Here is a 13,631-nt window from a genome sequence, read left to right as displayed (position 1 = left end):
CGTGTCCCATCACAGTGAAGACACAGAACAGTTCCATCACCACAAGGATCCCTCCTACTTTCTTCCTGCATCCGTCCCCCGCCTCCAATCCCTAACCTCTGGCAACCACTCATCTGTCCTCCATTTCTAAAATTTGCCATTTAAAAAAGGTTATATGAATGGAACCATATAGTATGCAACTGTTGGAGATTGGCTACTTTTTTTCACACAGCATAATTTCCTGCAGCCATCTGAGTTGTTGCATGTCTCAGTAGTTGGCTCCTTCTTTTTATCACTGAGTACTGCCGCATGGTATGAATGGACCACAGTTTGCTTAACCACTCACCCTCTGAAGGACATCTGTGCTGATTCCAGGTTTTGGTTATTACAGATAAAACTATTATGAACATTTGTGCATAGGTTTTTATGTGAATGTAGTTTTCATTTCTCTGGGATAAATGTCCAAGTGTGCCATTGCTGGGTCATATGTTATTTGCATGTTTAGTATTATAAGAAACTGCTGAACTCTTTTCCAGAGCAGCTGTACCATTTTACCTTCCCACCAGCAATGCATGAAAGCGCTGGGTTCTCTGCATCCTCACTAGCATTTGGTGATGCCACTATTTTATTTTACTTTAGTTATTTTGATAGGTGTGGTTTTAATTTGCATTTCCCTGATGACTAGTTATTTGAACATCTTTTCCTGAGTTTATTTGCGATCTGTATCTCAGAACCATGGCATTTTTTTTAATTTGAAATGGATTTTAGAAATTTTCTAGTTCTTGAAAATTACCCCTCCTCCCCTTTTTATATTAACTTAAAAAAAATTTGGAACATTCGTGTTGATCCTTCTGTACCTCATGTAAATGCCCCATTTTCTTTGAAGGCCTCTTTATCCCTTACCCCCAAGCCTGAGTTAATGAAACCTTTTCTTACTTCTAAAGGCAAAATGAATCTCTGCCTTCTGTGGGTTCCAGTTCATTTGTCCTTTAACTTCAGCAGTCCCCGAAGTGGATTTTCATTAAGGTGTTTCATGTCTGTGCTTTCCTCCAAACTGACCTGCAGGAGGAAGGGACTGTCTTAAATGTATTTTTGCCTTGCAGAACCTAGTATGATGTCTGGAGCATTTAAATGCTTACTAAACAGTTTCAATGATTTGGGGGTACTTCTTTAAGTTCTGCTTCTTTCCCCAAAAGCCTTGAACATCTACTTTTTGGCAGGCACAGTGTGGGGCACTTTCACAAACGCTACCTCATTCCTCATAGCCACCCTGAGGAATAGGGATCTTTTTCTCCATTTTGCAGGTAATGAATTAAGTAATTTGAAAATTACAATCCCAGTAGCTCTCAGAGCATAAGTTTGGCTATGGATCTTCTCTGTGCTGTGTTGCAGTTGCCCAGGGGTGTTGCAGAAAGACAACTGAGCTGTGTCATAGTGATGCCTCTCCACCCCCATCTTGCTCACTGACTGCTATAGAATTAGTCCACGCTTCCTACTGACCCTCTGTGTCCCCCAGACCATGTTCATCCCAGAATGGACAATGGACAATTGTTACACTTCCCTTCCCTGTCCTGCTCGTCCCTGAACACCACCTTGCCCACCAGCCTCAAGGCTTAAAGTGTCTATAAACCTCATCAACTACCCCACCCAGTTCCTCATTGCTCTTCATTCTCTTTCATGTCCCCAGCCTTTGGGTGGGTTCTTCTTCCTCTCTTCACTTCCTTTTTCTTTTCTTTTCTTTCTTTCTTTTTTTTTTTTTTTTTTTTTGCATCCTTTTAGTTTCATGCTACCTATTTCTCAAAAGAATTAGATTCCAATTAATTTGACTTTTTTGATGGCCTACTCCATAAAAAGTGGTGCAATAGGTTTTATGAAGAATATGAAGGTGGAGGCAACATCTTTGCCTCTTAGAAAATTACCATTTAATAACGGCGATAAGGAAAATATAAAAAAATAAAACTCCTCCTCTTACTCTGTATGACATGTAAGGTACTGTATTACACTTACTATGTATTACACTTATTACATATTACACTTAGCTTGTAGTTCTCCAGCCAACTTCCCTTCCAAATGCCCCAACATTTATGAAAATGAAAAGCCCAAGTGGACAGAGGTAGTGGCCTAAAACTTGTCCATTACCAAGGCAAGGCTATGTCCCAGAGGGCTCCATTTGATGATACTGACTTCACTCCTTTCTATAATATTAGAGTTGGACACTGAGAGTTTAGTTTTGTTATGTCCATGTGAAGGAAGCAATGAAGAAAAAAAAGATTCTAGGTAGAAAAAATAAATTATATTTATAAATTTAGTGCAAAAATCTCTTTCGTAGTTAAAATTTACAATGTAATATGAGTGGGAGATATTATACTCCCAAACACTATACCTTGAAGCAATAGAAATAAAGGCAACAAAGCATTCTAGCTCACCAGCAACCACGTTTCACTTCTTTACTCTTCCAGGCAACAAACAGATATTAATAAAACTCCATTAATTCTAAAATGCATAATTTTATCTCTTGAAATTGGAATGTGTCTTACAGTCGATGGCATTGCATGGTTTAATTGGCAACATTTTTTTTTTCTCTTTGTGGTGCAAAAAATAATGGTGCATCTTATAATTGTGTCTTAGATCCAATGAAATATAGTATTTATTTACTAGGTACTAGAGGAAATGAGCTCTATCCCCACTCTAGGTGATCATATGGCTCTATTGACAGATACAGGGAAGAGAGAAATGATTGGGTAAAGGGACAAAGCCAAACAAAACAATGTGAAAACTCAAGGAAAGTCTTTCAGGCCATGATGATTTCCAATTAAAATCTGTATTCATTTCCTAGGGCTGCTGTAACAAAATACCACAAACTTGGTGACTTAAAACAACAGAAATCTATTGTTTCACAGTTCTGGAGGCTAGAAATCCAAAATCAAGGTGTTGACAGGGGCATGCTCCCTCTGAAACCAGTAGGGGAGAAACCTTCTTTGCTGCTTCTTCTCTTCTGTTGTTTGCCTGCAATCCTTGGCTTGTAGCTACAGCACTTCAGTATCTGCCTCTGTCATCACTGGCCTTCTTCCCTCAGATGTCAGTCTCCTCTCCCCTTCTTATAAGGACACGTGTCATATTGGGTTATGAGCTCAACCTACTCCAGTGTGACCTCATCTAAATATAATGAATTCCATCTGCAGTGACCCTATTCTGAGATACTGTGGTTTGGGACTTTGACGTATCTTTTTCAGTGGACACAATTTAACCCATAACAAAATCCATTCCCTTCTTTTTCCTTGCTGGCAACAGGGACTCTGAGAGTTGGGGAGACAAGTACAAATGTCTTAGGCCTACACCCTGAGTGACGGCTGGTGCAAAAACCTGTAAAGCTTTTTAGTTATCCATCCTTGCTGGATGCTTTGCCGCTCCCCCGCTCCTTAGTTGTTGTTTTGCCCTAACCAGAGGCCAAATACAGATTCTAATTTTGTTTGGGTGTTTCCCTACTTCCCATGCTGTCACCTGCTCAGAGAAGGAGCTTCTCTTCAGCCCTGAGGGCATGACTCATGATTTCCTAAAGCCATCATGGCCATCCAATTCCCTGTCCAGTGTGGTTGAAACCCAGACATGTGTCTTAGTTCTGGCCAATGAGATGTGGAGGGAAGTCTCCAGGAGGATTTCTGAAAAACATTTTCCTTACTAAGAAAAAGAGATGCAAAGGAATTAACATTCATCTGTTTTTTAAAACTGGCTTTGTAGTGTCTACATGTGATGCCTGAAACTGCATTGGCCATGAGCGCAACCCCGAGGGCAAAAGCCCATGTTGGTGTTGATGGCAGAGGGGAAGATGGGAAGAATCTGTGTCTTTGATCCCGGAGATGTTACTGACATCCTACTGACATCTTACCTGGGAGCCCGACTTCTTATTACGTGAAAGTGTAAGTTTTTCTCATTGTTAAAGCCCTTCTGAGAGGGTATACTGTTTCTTGCAGCTTAAAATTTCATAACTAAGATTGTGACTAACTCTGTCTAAGGTTTTTGAGGAAACATCATTCAAAATAGTTAAATTCGAATCGGGTCTTGAAGAAAAAAGTAGAAGAAGTTACATAGAGAGAGGGAAGAGTACCTCAAAGGCAGGGCAGGAATGACCAGGCTATGTTGGGGTAACAATAAGAAATTTCATTTGTCCATAGCATAGAAATGAGGCTGGAGATGCCATAAAGAGCCTTTAAAAATATCATGTCACGGAATTTGGATTTTGATCTGTGGGCATCATGGAGCCAGTGATGCTTTAAAACAGGTGAATGTCATGATAAGATTTATGCATTAGTCACAAAACTCTGGGGGGAGGGGTGCAGAGTGACAGCAGGAGGGAGTAGAGGCTGTTGTCAAAAGACTCTTGTTCAAATGACAGGAATCTATTTTCATAGGCATAAACAAAAACATTTTAAAAATTGGCTATGTAATTGAAAATCCAGAGGTAGAACTTGCTCCAGGACTGACTATAACTAGATGCTCAGACAATGCTATTCAGGAATTTGCCTATCTTTCTCTTTCTCTTTGCAACTCTTGGCTCACTCTTCTCTGGTCTGGCTTTATGTTTTGCCTGCTTCTTGGCTGTGTTAATTTTCCATAATTGTCAGAACATCGTCCCAGACAAAAGAGTGTACCTATTTCCCAACAGCTCCAGAAAATGCCTTGGGGATGGCTCTTCTGGGCTTGACTTTATTTCTGTTCTCATCCCCAAACCAATTATTGTGGGCAGGCATCGGGAACATCCTAATTGGTTAGGTCTAGTTATCTACCCATGCCTGGAACCAGGGAAAGAATTGCTGAGTGACCCAGATTGAGAAAGGGGGGCACTCCCCCAAAGTGAAGAGATACAGAGCAGACCTCACTAGTAGCTAGTGACCAGTGAAGAGATTATGGAAGGAACCCAGGCAAAAATGAGATCTATATGAAGACCTGTGAACTAGGAATTGAGAAAATAGGCTTACCTCCAATTTGGGAGGTGAGTACGGTTATGTTGTCAGTTTTACAGATGAGGAAACTCAGGCTTAAATAGGATAAATCATTTGCCTATGGTCCCATAGCTTGTAAACGAGTAATGTGGGACCCAAACCAGATCTGACTGACTCTAAAGCCCATGCTCCTAACCACTAGCCACAAGGCCTCCCACTGAACAACTGAAGGAGGGGAATGGGTGAGGAAACCAACGTATCAGTATTCTCACCCAAGCTGCCTAAATGATGAGAAAATGAAGAAGAAATTATGTACTGCCTCTGTTCCCAACTCCATCCTCAAGACTGAGGGAAGAGGGAGAAGAAAGGTGTCCAGAAAGGCCTTACCTTAAACCAGGGTTCCTCAACATGGGCGTTATTGACAGATTAGGGCAGATAATTCTTAGTTGTAGGGGGCTGCATTATGTACTCCAGGATGTTTTTACCAGCATCCCTGGACTCTACCCATTAGATTCTTCTAGCAACTTCCTCCTCACTTTCATCCTCCTGTTGTGACAACCAAAAATGACTCCAGAATTGCCAAATGTCCCCTGGGGAGCAGAATTCCCCCACCCCCTAAATAAATCTCCACCATAGTAGGGGACTGAGGCCTGAGTTCTGCCTGGTTTCCCTGGAGCCATGCTCCCCTCTGCCCTAATGGATTCCCAGCTCCACGGAGAGACTCCAGTATTGTAAACCTGTGCATTTTCACCTTAGAAGTGACTCGATAACACTTCCCTTCTCTACGCTCCAAACAAGGTGGATCTCATCTTTTCCCTTTGCCCACTGGAGTTCTGGGATTCATGGGAAAGTTTTTGAGAAAGATATTCTCTGTTAACTGGGATCCTAAGATCTTTTGTTTCCAAATGAAGAAGCCCACAAGGAAAGGGGAGACTACACAGACAGTAGGTTAGTCAAGGTAAAGTTAAGTCATTCATCATCGGTTCTTTCATTTGAACGTTGCTACTTGGATTGTCTACATTATATTAAAGGCCATCGAGTGAGGAGAGGAAATCCTTGTGTTAACATTTCCAAGCAGTTTGACCCAGGGCAACTCTCTTAACTTCCTTCATCCTCACTTTATCTACAAAATGGAACTGATAATATGTACTTAAACATGTCTCAGAGGACATGATTTTATAGAGCAACAGTGTTGAGTATTTCAAATCTGGATCCAAGTCACCAAGAAAAAGCTAAATATTCAATGTATACCATTTCAGATTAAAAGAGAGTTGAGAACTGTCCAAGAAACAGCTTCAAAAATCTCTACCAGAAAAGGGAAAAGGATTAAAGTAAAACATTCCAGTATGCTGCTGAAAAATCCCCCCTGCAGAATGTTTGTTAACCTACATTGGTGTCTTAGTTTGCCAGGGCTCTGCTAAGACGAATACCTTAGAACTTAAACAACAGGAATTTATTGTTTCATGGTTCTGGAGGCTAGACATCCAAAAGCAAAGCTTCAACAGGCCATACTTACTTTGGAGTCTGCAAAGTTCTGGTGCTGACTTGCTGCAATCCTTGGGGTTCCTTGGCTTGTAACCCTGCCTACGTCTCATGGAGATAAGCCTCATTCTCTGGCCTCTTCTGGTTTCTGGCTTCTACTTCTGTGTCCAATTTCCTTTGCTTATAAAGGATTTCAGCTATATTGGATTAAGGCCAGCCCTCATTCAGGTTGGCCACACCTTAACTAACAATAACATCTTCAAAGGTCACATCTATAAATGGGTTCATACCCACAGGAATGTTGACTAAGACTTGACTTGTATTTTGTGGGGGATGTGATTCAATCCACAACAGTGGGTTAAGTGAGATTATTTTCTACTTAGTTACCAACATTTTCAAATTCTAAAAGATTTTAAATTTGTGAGTTTTGGCATTATCTCTTACTTAAGAAAAATTATTATGGTAAAATAATCTCTTCCTTGTGTTGTTTGTATTTTAAGAACCTTGTTTTAGCTCTTACTTGGGCCTCTAAATCTCCAACTAGGGAAAGGAGAGAATTCTCAAACTCAAATGTAAAACAGAAGAAAGTGACTTTCTGAAATAGAAAAGAGGAGAGAAAAAGGATAAAAATATATATACTTTTCTCCTTATGTTTAAATGGTAACATATGTTCTTCTAAAATATTCTCTAAGTCTTAATGCCCTGGTAAAATAAAATTTGAAGTTTGAAATTGCTTTTAATATCAAGTAATAGATGAATATACTTGAGTGAAATTTGCAAACCTTGTTTTGTCCAATAGCGGACCCACTTTTCCCATGGAGACCACATAGCTCCAGCCCTTTAGCATCTCCAGGCTATTTTCTCATTCTGCTTCTAATAACACTACCCCTCTGTTGACTGACTGCAGCTTTCTTAACTCCTTTACAAATCTCCATGCCTTTGCCCTCTTCTCCTCCTCTTTTTATTCTGGTGACCCACTGGGTGTTTTTCCATTAGAATATAGTTATTTGGTAACACCAGGAAGTGAGCGCTTATGGATAGGGAGGTAGGGAATTCCGAGAATACTTTAAGCGTTGACACTTTTTTAAATGTACCATTGATGAAGACCTTTGCAAAATGTATCATTGCATTTCCATGCCTAAATTGACCAAATTTGAATTTTTCTTAAAAAGTAACCAGCAGGAAATATAGTGTGATGACATAGAAATTTACAGAGTTTTATAAGGCTCGATTTGTTTTTTAATTGTGATTTCAACAAAGATTTATTGAGAACCTGTTATATACCATACAGCATCCTATGTCTTGGTACTTAATTCTCTGGTTGCCATGATAGTACACAAAATGTCCAGCACATAAGAAGCAAGGAATCCACATGTTTTCCATATTAAATATTTAAAAATAATTTCTTTCAGAAGTTAGGCGCAGAAATTAAGAAAACAAATGCAGTCAAATGTACTAAAATCCAGCATATTTTTATGATACGTATTCAAGCTATTTTATCAGGTTTTATCAATTCCTGCAAACTTCACTTTCCCATACAGATTTAAACTCAGGTATAAAACAGAAAAGAGTGAAAATGTACCTGAGCCTGATAAAAAGTTGTAATAAAGACCAAGAATATTGCTGTAATGAGATAAAAGGAGCAATACCAGCATTTTCAAGAAAAGACTATATTTGGTTAAATTTGAACACACATGAGACTTTCTACTTACACTTGATACCCATAGTTCTGTGGGGAGGCAAACAGCAGAGGCTCCAGACTGTGAAGACAAGACAAGAGCCAGAGGCCTGGGAGACTGAGCTGCGAAGAAGCCACCTAAGGGCTGCGGCAAGAGTCAACCAACGCGGAACCACCAAGGCCATTGACGAAGACTCCCTTTTCATGTGTACTTCATGAAATCGCAGAGAGCGACTGAAAACTTTTCAGAATTATTATGAAATCCAATTAGAAAGTAATTGGCCATTGATCACCAACTATGGCAGGGTGCTGCATATACCAAAGGCTGAGCTGAAAAGAGCAGTTTGGGGAACAGAAAGTGAATTTGCATGGCTGAGGGAACAGTAAGGTTAAACAGTGTAAGATGAGGTGAAGAAGAGCCAGATCAAAAGGGCCTCGAAAGCCATTTTACAGGAGGGTAATTGGCAACCACTGAAGGCTTAAGCAGAGGAATAACAACATCAGATTTGTGTTTTGAAAAGATGACTGGCAGCAGTGTGAGACTGAAAAGGAGGGGTGAGTCTAGAGGCAGCCAGAAGGAAATTTCAAAAAATAATAATTCAGACAACAAGGTCAATGGCTTGAACCAGGTTGCCGGTTTTGGGAATGGAGAGAATTGAACAGGTTGCAGAGACACCTGCAACTTGATGGTTGATGGAATGTGGGGGAAGAATTTGAGAGATGGGTCAAAAACAATGCCTTGATGTTTTCCTTGGGTAACCAGGTAAAAGCTGGTGCTGTTTCCTGGGATGGGGCAGCAAGAGAAGCAGACTTGGGGGAGAGAAAGATGGGGAATAATGTGAGACACGTTCACATTGGGGACATCCACATGGAGGTGCCCAGGAATCCAAACATATGGGCTTGGAGCTCACTGATGGAGAGATTTTGGCTGGCAGCGAATATGCAAAAGCTATAGAATTTGAAACACTTTAATGCAGGCTGCGCTGTTATCATATATATGCTTGCCTTTCTCATTTTATTGCTCTTAAGAAGCTGCACAGGAAGCATTCACAATTCTCGTTTCTGTCCCTGAAACAGTTGGATCTGCATTAACTTGGAGTATTGATTGGCATGTTTGATTTGTAGTGTCTGCCTCCTATCTGGAACTTTTAAAGCAGATCAGAAATGTGTAAAGATGTTTGGAACATGTGGAAATTGACATCTGAGACTGAAATTTAACCTGTTGTGTAATAGTCTTTTAACTAGCAACTGGTCTTTATGGTGTTGGTATTTTGCTTGTTATTGAAAGGCTATTTTTAGGGACTCAGAATTTCTCATATTTTTTTTTCCTTTAGTTGAGAAATATGTTGCTCATGGCCAGAAACTGTATAATTGAATTCACAGAAATAATTTGGTGATGAAATTAATAAAGAATCTTAATGTTCTCTAGGCAATTGTATGCTGCCAATGTGCTAAATCTTTGTTAACTTATTAGATTATTGTTTTATGAATCTTCTACAGGACTATATCCAAATTGAATGTTTTGCCAATATTAATCCCCTACTGGTGGTTCTAACAAAGAGTTCTCTTTCAGGGACAGGTCTTTTTCCTAGGGGAAGTAAATAGAGTCAGTGATTTACTGATAAAGCCACCCAGTATATACATCATCTCTGTCCCATATATCAATGTCACTGGCAACAGCTTGCTTTACTAAGTGATTCTGCAGTGTCTTCTCGAAGACTACTTTGTTTAGTAATCAGATCAAAGTGCCAACATGAATACTTTTTAGCATAGCGTAAATTGTTTGTATCTTTAATAGCACAATTAGTTCTGAGACATTTTTATGGAATGGTTTCCACTGCTGAAAATTTATCCCACCGTATTGGTCTATGTACAAAAATGTTACTTTATGTATCACTCATGTGCACTTGAGCACAGATTATTTGTTACACCCTTCATACTTAAAACTGAAATTGTATTCTTGTTACCAATTAGGACAATTCACGTATTTGCAGCTCTTCCTAACTGACCAGTTTTTAATTTGGTGTTAATTATCTAAATGATTTGGGAGACAGGACTGCCTTTCTGTTTTGTGCTATTAAATGGCATTAAATATTTCCTCCAAACCCTTGAAAATGGATTGTGAAACTAATGAGTGATAGCTTTGTGAAAATTTACATGGTGGTGAATAGAAAACTGTAAAGGAAAGCGTCCTCTTTGATGATGACTGACAGCTAATGATTTCTTAGTTTAAAAAAGGAGGTGTTACTGAGGGGCGGTTCCGTTTCACATCTTTGTAAGTTGGTCCTGGAAATGACTTTAGGAAGACAGCTGGAAGGACACAGAATTTTTTTTTTAAGTAAAACATTAAGATGAAGAAAAGTTTTTAAAAATGATATTTTCTAAACAAGGTATTGGTTTTCTTCTTGCGTTTGTGATGCAGGCATTTTAGCAAGTTCCATTTTAAATGGTTTCTCTGTAGAAGCGAGTTGTGCTATGTACATAATCTTTCATAAGGAATTCTACTTGCAGCATATTTTTCTTCAAAGGCTTTGCATTTCTGCATAAAAAGCTTATTAATTATTTGTAGCTCCTTGTCATCGTGTTCTGATAATAGAAGCCTGGTCAAGTATAATAATTACCACTTCACCTTTTTGGATCATATATATCCACTATTCCTAGTGCAATATTATCCAAAGCATCTCTGCTATCCCTGTACACAGGACCAAAAGTGCAGGCACATCATTTATTGATAAGACAAAAAGAATGTAATGAAATTATCAATGTTCTTGAATTAATTATGAACATGATTAAGAAAGCTAAAATCTCAGGAGCCAGGATCTCATTACCCATTCAGTCTTAGGGATTGCTTTCATTCAGCTAGGCAAAAAGGCTTTGAGCAGCCCCACAATTGCCTTTCTCTCATTTATTTGTGCTAGAATTAAGGTTTATTTGTTTTCTGTTTTCTTCTTCCTCAGATTGTTTCTCTCTCTTTATCCATTTAACAAACTGTTTCCTCCTGTTTCTCAGAAGGATGCACTTATAGGGCCTACAACTCTGCAGGCTACTACCTTCTTCTTCTGAGTGCATTTCTCTCAACTCATTTTGCTGGAGCTCCTAAATATCTCTCAAGGTAAGTCTGAGAATGTAGCCAAAAAGTTCTTTCAGATTTATGTCTGCAGCTATACAGCAGTTCTGTCTGAATCCCATTCAGCCAGGAGTCTTAATGACATCATTAGTACGCTGTCTGTACTAGGCTAGATTTTACTTAGAGCCCTCACTGTGTTATTACTTATCTTCCTTTCTGTGTGAACGTACGAATAATACTTGTTTAGGGTGGGGGAAATGATTCAAAACAAAGAGGGGAATACATTTTTTTTTTTAAATTCAAAGCAGACTTCCAAGAATAGTATATAAGCAATAAGCAAAAAGTAAATCCATTTAAAATTTATATTTTGGTGTACAGATATCCTGAGAGCTCTGGAATACTTACTATCTCTTCCTCACTTTTGCAGTTGAATTGAGAAGGATGACCAAAATGTAATATCAGACCTAGATTTATTGTTTAAATTCCCAAGTGTTCCCTTTTTAAAGACCTTCAGAGTTTCTGGTGTTGTAAGGTCCAGTGAAGAGGAATATTGAATTGGTGTCTATTATAAAATGTCTTGGTATTGTCTTAATGGCATCTTGACTGATCTCTTTTTAAAAAAATTAACCAAGGGTACTTTGGCAGCAAACTCTTCTGAAATCTGATAATAGGTCATTTATAAACAAGGTCATTGGTAAAGCAGGTAAAGTACTGTCAGCATGTGTTTACAATTGCATGCAGAGTGATTACAAAGACCACACAGTTGAGTGTTATTTTGGTTTAAATATATTAATATTGAACTCATATTCTTCAATGAGGGAATTAAGTATTGTGAAGATAAGATGGGGGGGAAAACTGTAGCTCTAGGCCATTGAATAAATATGGTGTATGGACACTAAATCCATTGATCCTGGTTTTCCTTAAAGTAGTGATTTGATAAGATTGCTAAAATATCCATGAATCTGAATGTATAAAATAATTGAAAAACTAAAGCATGTTGAAGCAATAAATGACAAAGTGATTTAACCATAGAACACAAAATATAAAAATGCCTTTTTCTCAAATCTTAGAAACAATCTTGAAATTTGAAGATTTGGTAGAAAATGTGATTAAGTAACACAAAGAGAGAAGGCTGTTTGCTTCTATAAACCTGGAGTCCCTGGATACAATATTTAGATAGTTCTGTATGTTACATTAAAAATGTTTGTTTCATTTTAGCTAAATACTCAAGACATTAAACATATACTGCTGGAATATTATCTGGTTCATGAACATAGTATCTTTTAATTTGGGGGCACATTAAGCATTTTAGCCTTTACATGCTCCCTGCTGCATTTTTGAGTTCTGTTAATTTAATAAGTAAATGGTTATTGGTGCTTATTAAAATTACAGTTGCTAGGTATTATGCTTAGTTCCTATGTTAACGAAATTCATCTAGATGGACGATTTAATTTGAAAGTGTTAAAGATGCAAAACGGCATGAAATCCTGTTTTCAGACATCAAACAAGAGAATCAGTAAAAATAATTTTCTCATTTTATGATCCCAGAATGCCTGGAAAGAAAGCATGTTTCTTAAGTAGAACTCCTTGTACTTCATCTCATTCTAGAAAATGGAAATATTTCTGAATTTCTTTTGATATTTCTTTCATATCTTATCAAAAAGGGAAAAATGAATCATAAAATATCCTGCATGCTGTTTCTACATGAAAGGAATGAACAGAAGTCCTGTGTGGCTCTCTCCAGGGGAAGCCCATTATTGTAGTTCTCTAGGTGGTCACCTGTGCTTCAGCAATTAGAGACCTTCAGGTGAAAGTCTGGAGTCAGAAAGAGATACAAACAGCAAAGCCTGAGGTGGAGGAGAAGGGAAATGCATCTCTAGCAGAAAAGTTGGTAAAGAGCCCTCTTATTTAGTTTGCTGGTGCCTAAGTGTCGATACATTTCTAAAAAAGAAAATACAAAAAAACAAAACAAAACAAAAAAAAACCACTACTCTTATCAATTTTATTATATTATCAGCCAGATGCAACTAATGACTTGAGCTTTTAATAAACTTTTAAAAAGTTGCATTAATGAAAAGTGCTTAAATGCTGATCTTGGAAAATTGAAAAGCATGAGCCTGTTTTATAAAGGAACTGTCAAAACATCGTGATTTTTATGTTTTCATTAGTTTCTATGGCAATAAAATGAAATGACAATTCCATGTGTCATCACTAACTTCACAAAATTCACAAAGATTGAAAACTAACAATTGAAAAACAGTGGAGAAGTCTGAGTATGTATCCCAGTCTTGAAGGCAGAATTATGTGAGAAAAAATAGTGATGGTATCCAAAACCACGCATAGTTGGTACCAGAGTAGATTTTTTTTCCTGTATATATCTGACTTTGACACTTTACACTCCTGATACTGAATGAAAAGGAGAATGAATTCAAATCTAGTTGATATGGACATAAAACAACACCCAAAAGTCAATAAAGGAATCTTA

At 38.2% G+C, this 13,631-nt stretch overlaps 1 long non-coding RNA gene across 3 annotated transcripts in view; it reads left to right on the top strand.

Moving 5' to 3' along the window:
* The window catches only part of LOC119507223, a 248,847-nt gene that overhangs the window by 163,671 nt on the left and 71,545 nt on the right, over positions 1 to 13,631 (top strand). For 2 of the 3 annotated variants that reach the window (XR_005211171.1, XR_005211169.1), the window contains 2 exons: positions 3,718 to 3,896; positions 11,089 to 11,191. This is a non-coding gene — a long non-coding RNA (uncharacterized LOC119507223). Of the gene's footprint in view, positions 1 to 3,717; positions 3,897 to 7,942; positions 10,363 to 11,088; positions 11,192 to 13,631 lie in introns of those variants that run through there. The other variant, XR_005211170.1, reaches the window with a different exon arrangement.

Source organism: Choloepus didactylus, chromosome 12 (genome assembly GCF_015220235.1).
Source record: "Choloepus didactylus isolate mChoDid1 chromosome 12, mChoDid1.pri, whole genome shotgun sequence".
Lineage (NCBI taxonomy): Eukaryota > Metazoa > Chordata > Mammalia > Pilosa > Megalonychidae > Choloepus > Choloepus didactylus.
This window is presented reverse-complemented; position numbering and strand designations above follow the sequence as displayed.